Here is a 7,394-nt window from a genome sequence, read left to right as displayed (position 1 = left end):
GCTGGATAGCTACTGTAGGGGAGAGTGGGGTAAGCAGTGCCAAGGGGCAAGTAGTGCCACCCCTGTTATCTAGAAAACCATAGAAGAAGTTGGTCATGTGACAACATATTTTTGAAGAGGCATCCATTTCACTCAACCTGCAGAGAAGGGAGACACCTGGCTTGAGAGGTAAGCACATTTAAGTTAAAAAAAAATGTTTTGCCCTCCAAAGTAAATTTTGTATGATCAAGGTTTTTTGATTGCTGTGTTTGAACAATTATAGACAACTTTGAAAACAGTTTACACATGTTTTAGTGCTTTAGTAAGCTACACCATGAGTCTATACAGTTAGCATGATGCTAGCTCAAAACAGCTGGGGGATGATTTTTTTTCAAAATGGTAGGCTTGGGGTGATTTGTGCCAGGTGTTCTGTTTGTTAATTTGCCCCAACTTATAATTATTAACTATATATATATATTACTTTATTGTATTTTATTGTTATTGTACATTGTATTCTTACATTTGATCACTAAAACTATGTGATATTCTTAATTTTAGACCAAAATCCATCATGCCACGCAGATATACAAACGGAAGACAGACAGGGTTTCAACTCCTCTTGAGAAGTTGGAAAGAGCAGTGAAAGAGGTGCAACAGGGGAATACTATACGTCAGGTTGGAAAGGAGATGAAGATCTGCAGGATGCTTTAACCGCTTTTGAGATTAAAATGATCTGTTTTACGTAAAATTATCAATGGCACAATTTACCCCAGTGTATTCTCTCTAATGTCAAAACTTACCCCGCACACAAGTTGTGCCACAAAACCACTTTTTTTTCTAAAGCTATATTTCTGAAACAATTTATTTAAGATCCAAAGTGATTGTCCCCAGGGATGCACAACATCCTAAACTATATGTACATATTTTAGTTGGGGGCATTACTGTAATCCCCTTGCTTTAAAGGCACTTTAAGTAAAGATTGGCACTACTCACCCCACTCTCCCCCTATTACCTAAACAAGAAGAATTCAACACCTGTAACTCCCTCCAACTGACTCTGAAGCTGAAGGTTCTTCCCTTCTTTCGCTCCATTCAACAGTATGATCTCCGTGTCGACTTAACACATTTGTTTATAGTGTATTCTTATTCATTGTGCCTATATGTATGAAATTGTTGATTGTTTTGTAAGCTCGCCATCGCTGTAAATGAGGGTAACCTCTGTGTCTCGTGAGTTGAAACAAAGGCTGGATAATTATTGTGTGTACACAAAACACACTACCGTGTCTAACGTTAGCTACCCACACCCACCACCCACAGACAACACACACCTGTAGGCCTATACATTCTGTGATTTACCTTACCTTGCTAGGTAGGTAGGTATGTATTTATTTAGACAACAAAACATAAATACCTACCTACCTAGCAAGGTAAGGTAAATCACAGAATGTAGGCCTACAGGTGTGTGTTGTCTGTGCGTGCTGGCTTCCAGGCTGGTGGGTGTGGGTAGCTAACGTTAGACATGTAGTGTGTTTTGTGTACACACAATAATTATCCCAGCCTTTGTTTCAACTGCAATTTCTGTATGAAAAGTGCTATACAAATAAACTTTACTAAAGTTATTATTATTATTATTATTATTATTATTATTATTATTATTATTATTATTATTATTATTATTATTATTATTATTATTATTATTATTATTATTATTATTATTATTATTATTATTATTATTATTATTATTATTATTATTATTATTATTATTATTATTATTATTATTATTATTATTATTATTATTATTATTATTATTATTATTATTATTATAAAGTTATTACATTCACCCACACTGTAGCCTTCACAGAGAGGCACAGGCACAAGACACATGATCATACTTGAGGGATTTGGGGTGCTTTTTCAATGTATGTGATGGATAGATTGGGGGGACCACAGCTAAAATGGTAGATCGAAATGTGCATGAAAGACGGTGATAGAACGGTGACCAGTGGATTGAATACACTGCCAGCGAGGGTGTTTTGTTTTGCATTCCTTGGAAGAACACAGATAAGAGCGAGTGTACTGTAGGCCCAGAGCGAGGGAGAGGGGTGACCTCTTTAATGCAACAGTAGAGAAACGTTTTGAAGTGTGTGTAAAGGTTAAACGCAGTTGTCATGACAACACGTCGCATGACAACCAGAAGGCGGGGCCGTCGTTGCGACGACGAACATCTATAAGTCGAACGGTGTTTCCGGGTGTGAGGCAGACTAGAATCTGACTCAGACTAGAATCTGACCAAGAGCGAGTAGGACTGAGATCACACAGAGGACACTCTCTCCTCTCATTGAGAGGGGGGGGGGGGGGGGGGGGGGTGGGAGGAAGAATGCCACATCAGTAGCTTCGGCTACCACGAGGATGGTCCTGGCTAACGAACAGGCCTGACCGCTATTGGACTGAATAACAAAAGGACGATGGACGAACACACCGAAAGATCATTAGAATAGACTCTTCAAGGACGATACAATTTGATAACATCTGATAACATCTGATTATGAGGTTCTGTTTATAGCAATAAAACAACGCTTTTCCTCATAAGGTATTACACAGTGTCGAAGTGTCGAATTCTTACGGAGGTGGAGAATTAGTATGGTTTATGGATTGCACTAACGGGGGAGATAAGGATCTTATCCGCCAGTATCGGAGACGTCAGGACCATTAAAATGACACAACGCAGAGGAATTGGATGGAGGGCCAAACAGATGAAGACGTGATACTGGCCAGTTTGATCAGGATCTTACAGTTGATGCCGTTTGGACCCGGATTATTGCTTGCTTTGAAGTTGCTTGAAAGGAAGAGACTGTGTGCAGTGCCGAGGCGTGAAGGGGTAGCCATGGACGCGAGCCCAGCGAGCGAGCCGAGCAAGGCCGGAGAGATAAACAGCGCCATGGACCCAGCGAGCGAGCCGAGCAAGGCCGGAGAGATAAACAGCGCCATGGACCAGAACAACTGGCGGTGAAAAGATAAAGTGAGTCTCAACAACTTCACAAGCCAATAAGAAAACGAACAATAGTGTATCCGTAAACGTAATTAGTTTGACACAGAGAATGCCAGCTGTAATAGTGTGTTTGAATAACAGCAGAGCGGCACCGGTTTTTGTTTTGAAAATCGAGAGTCTTATCTACAGAGCACAGAAGCGACTGTATAGGAGATGGGAAGGGAGGCAAAGGGGAGATGTTCATTCAATTAAAGGGGCAACATCGTATTTAGTTTGATTACTGTTCAAAACGCATGAAGCGGGAAGCGGGACTGTGGCGTGAAGGGAGCAGTGAACAAACGTTACGGGTGTGGTCGGTAGCGAGAGAATGTTTGAGGCATTAAAGGGACGGTGAAAAAAAAAAAAGGAAAAAAATTGGCCGCAGAGCCACGAGGAGATTAGAACCGGGAAGTGACACGTCAACCAATCCTCTAGACTGAGTTTGGCCGCCATCTAGGGGGGGCAGTGTGATAATACAGGCAAATGGAGGAGGAGTAGATCGCCACCTAGTGGCGGAGGGGGGGGGGGTAGTGCTGGGGAGTTTCCATTACCCATAGGGGAATATTTAGAGTTTAATTTAATTAAGGAGTTTAATTGCGGAGGGGGGGGTAGTGCTGGGGAGTTTCCATTACCCATAGGGGAATATTTAGAGTTTAAGTTAATTAAGGAGTTTAATTTTTTCAAAATTACCAACTGCTTGTGTGTATACACGGTGGTGTATGTGAAAACTTTGTAAAGGAACTCAAAGTGTGGTATAGAGCGACGGGACAGCTCCAGGGCGACGGTAGACAGCCCCGTAGGGTATATAGAGCGACGTGACAGCTCCAGGGCGACGGTAGACAGCCCCGTAGGGTATAGAGCGACGGGACAGCTCCAGGGCGACGGTAGACAGCCCCGTAGGGTATATAGAGCGACGTGACAGCTCCAGGGCGACGGTAGACAGCCCCGTAGGGTATAGAGCGACGGGACAGCTCCAGGGCGACGGTAGACAGCCCCGTAGGGTATAGAGCGACGTGACAGCTCCAGGGCGACGGTAGACAGCCCCGTAGGGTATAGAGCGATGGACAGCTCTGTTGTATGTTAGATGATAGTACGAGTACGTATGTGAGTTAGGGGCAGGGAACCAACTTGCTCTGTTGTATGTTAGAGCGATGCTCGGTTGTATGTTATTATCATAATAATAATATCGATATACAGGTTAATTAAATAGTTTAATTATTGAATGGGTTAAATAAGAATTGCACAGAGAGATGAGATGCGGTTTAATTAAATAAGTTTAATTATGAAATAAGAGGGAGTTCGATCTCCAGTGGGGCCTTCTCACACCTAATAAATAGGCAGAGTCTTGAGGGGACACGTCACCAGAAAGAACTGGCGCGCGCTGGGGGTCACCCGTGGGACAAACGTAGAGCGCCGAGTGGGTATCGTTTAGCTGCTGGTGTCACGCCGGAAGACAACAAAACAGGGAACAGCCCTGTAGGATTAGATATGGGTGTTGAGAAGGTGGGGGACTAATAGAGAACAAATAGCGCCATGGGCTGTATGACACTCACACCGTCCAACAGTCTGCAAGGGCGTGGCCATGGCAGGGGCTTGCAGAGGAAAAAATATATAGAGAACGAGCTGCAGGCCCAAAGACACGGTAGACTAATAGAAAACACAGGGTCGAGTGTACAGAAAAACTGCCGGCGTGGTGTTTCTGCTTTCAGAGTCTGGAGAGGGCCGACGGCGGTGGAGATGAGCCTCAACCAAGATGACAGACGGGGCGGAGACGGCCAACGGGGCGGAGACGGCCAACGGGGCGGAGACCAGCGGTCGCAGGCGGTGTTGCCCAGGGGAGAACGAGGCGGACATCGGAGGGGGCTTCCCTGCGGAGACGCTGTTAGAGAGCGTTTTGAAACAACAGAGCATGGGCGGTGAATCATGGACAAGCAGGGACTTCCTTTCAGAGTCAATCAGGAGATCGAGAGATGAGACAACAGCGAGAAGTCCGGTGTTCATTGATTAGGAGTATGAGATATAAATGGAGGATTCATATAGAAGATATATGTATAGAAGGATATATATATATATATATATATATATATATATATATATATATATATATATATATATATATATATATATATATATATATATATATATATATATATATATATATATATATATATATATATATATATAGAAGGTAGATAAGAGGGGAAACAGTAAAACAACAGGATGGAATTATTGGGAGCAGACAGAGGAGCTCTAATTGTTATGAATCATTGGATGTTGTTGGTGTTGGTGGTCGGTTTCGGTTCCCTTTGTGCACGAAGGGGGGCGCAAACAGACATCAGGCAGCAAGATCACTGGGTTGACCGTGGGCCATCTTCGTTTCTTGTGCACGAGAGACGAGGTTGGTTTGCTTCAACCACAGGCTATTTTTGGCATAATTAATTGAAAAACCAAATAATGATTTATGATTCTGAAGGTTGATTAAGAATCAAAGGGGGGAATGAGGGATTTGGGGTGCTTTTTCAATGTATGTGATGGATAGATTGGGGGGACCACAGCTAAAATGGTAGATCGAAATGTGCATGAAAGACGGTGATAGAACGGTGACCAGTGGATTGAATACACTGCCAGCGAGGGTGTTTTGTTTTGCATTCCTTGGAAGAACACAGATAAGAGCGAGTGTACTGTAGGCCCAGAGCGAGGGAGAGGGGTGACCTCTTTAATGCAACAGTAGAGAAACGTTTTGAAGTGTGTGTAAAGGTTAAACGCAGTTCTCATGCCAACACGTCGCATGACAACCAGAAGGCGGGGCCGTCGTTGCGACGACGAACATCTATAAGTCGAACGGTGTTTCCGGGTGTGAGGCAGACTAGAATCTGACTCAGACTACAATCTGACCAAGAGCGAGTAGGACTGAGATCACACAGAGGACACTCTCTCCTCTCATTGAGAGGGGGGGGGGGGGGGGGGGGGAGGAAGAATGCCACATCAGTAGCTTCGGCTACCACGAGGATGGTCCTGGCTAACGAACAGGCCTGACCGCTATTGGACTGAATAACAAAAGGACGATGGACGAACACACCGAAAGATCATTAGAATAGACTCTTCAAGGACGATACAATTTGATAACATCTGATAACATCTGATTATGAGGTTCTGTTTATAGCAATAAAACGACGCTTTTCCTCATAAGGTATTACACGGTGTCGAAGTGTCGAATTCTTACGGAGGTGGAGAATTAGTATGGTTTAAGGATTGCACTAACGGGGGAGATAAGGATCTTATCCGCCAGTATCGGAGATGTCAGGACCATTAAAATGACACAACACAGAGGAATTGGATGGAGGGCCAAACAGACGAAGACGTGATACTGGCCAGTTTGATCAGGATCTTATCCAGTCACAACCAAGCTAAACGAGCCTCTGGGCACAACAGTTAAAGATGATACAGTATCTCCTACACTGACCAACTCCACACACGAACACCTCACACCAAATTCGACACAATACTACTACTACTACTACTACTACTACTACTACTACTACTACTACTACTACTACTACTACTACTACTACTACTACTACTACTACTACTACTACTACTACTACTACTACTACTACTACTACTACCATAGACGCCTACGTAATGGAGCAGACGATGCACGTGCTCCAGGACTATTGAACTTGGGGGAGCAAACTTGTCTCTTTGCTCTCTCACTTTTTGATCATATGATATATCCCCCCCCAATATATAAATATTATCTAACCATAACTACGTAATTTCAATCAAATTAATAATACGCAATGACACTTAATAGCAAGTTTTTATGTTTCCAAAGATTGTGTGACCCCCCACTTTAATGGTTTGATCCAGTGCCCACGGGCCACGGTTCGTCGGCATGACGTATACGACATGTTGGGGGAGGCGGCTTTTTCGAAAGCCCTTGAAAAATTCAGGCTGGATATTGGATAACATTGTGAGGATTATTCTTCGGCGTTTACATCAAAATGGAGCAAATCATCACGTAAGTCGAACACTGTGACTGTATACTAAATGCGCAAACAGATTGAAACTGAATATTTCTCGTATGGTGAGCCTCGGCGCTGCACCGAGTGAATCCAGAGATACGGGATGGTGCGCACTGCGCAGGCGCTGTGATCACCCAACGGCGGAAATAATGCCGCTTTGAGCAGTTTATAAAAAAATATAAAAAATATTTATTAGCAACGCCGAGCTTTCAAACCATCCCGTATCTCTGTGCGAACCCCTCGTGCAACTGTGAGCACCTTTGTAATGTCTCTGTGATACTTGTATAATGAACGGTTCGGCCAGAACCAGTCCTTCATGGTAAATCTAGGTTGGTTTCCCATTGAGGAGCAAGTGACTGTGGA

This window comes from Notolepis coatsorum, assembly GCF_963971535.1.
Source record: "Notolepis coatsorum genome assembly, chromosome: 4".
Classification (NCBI taxonomy): Eukaryota; Metazoa; Chordata; class Actinopteri; order Aulopiformes; family Paralepididae; genus Notolepis; species Notolepis coatsorum.
The sequence above is the reverse complement of the archived record's forward strand: the minus strand, read 5'-3'. Positions refer to the sequence as shown.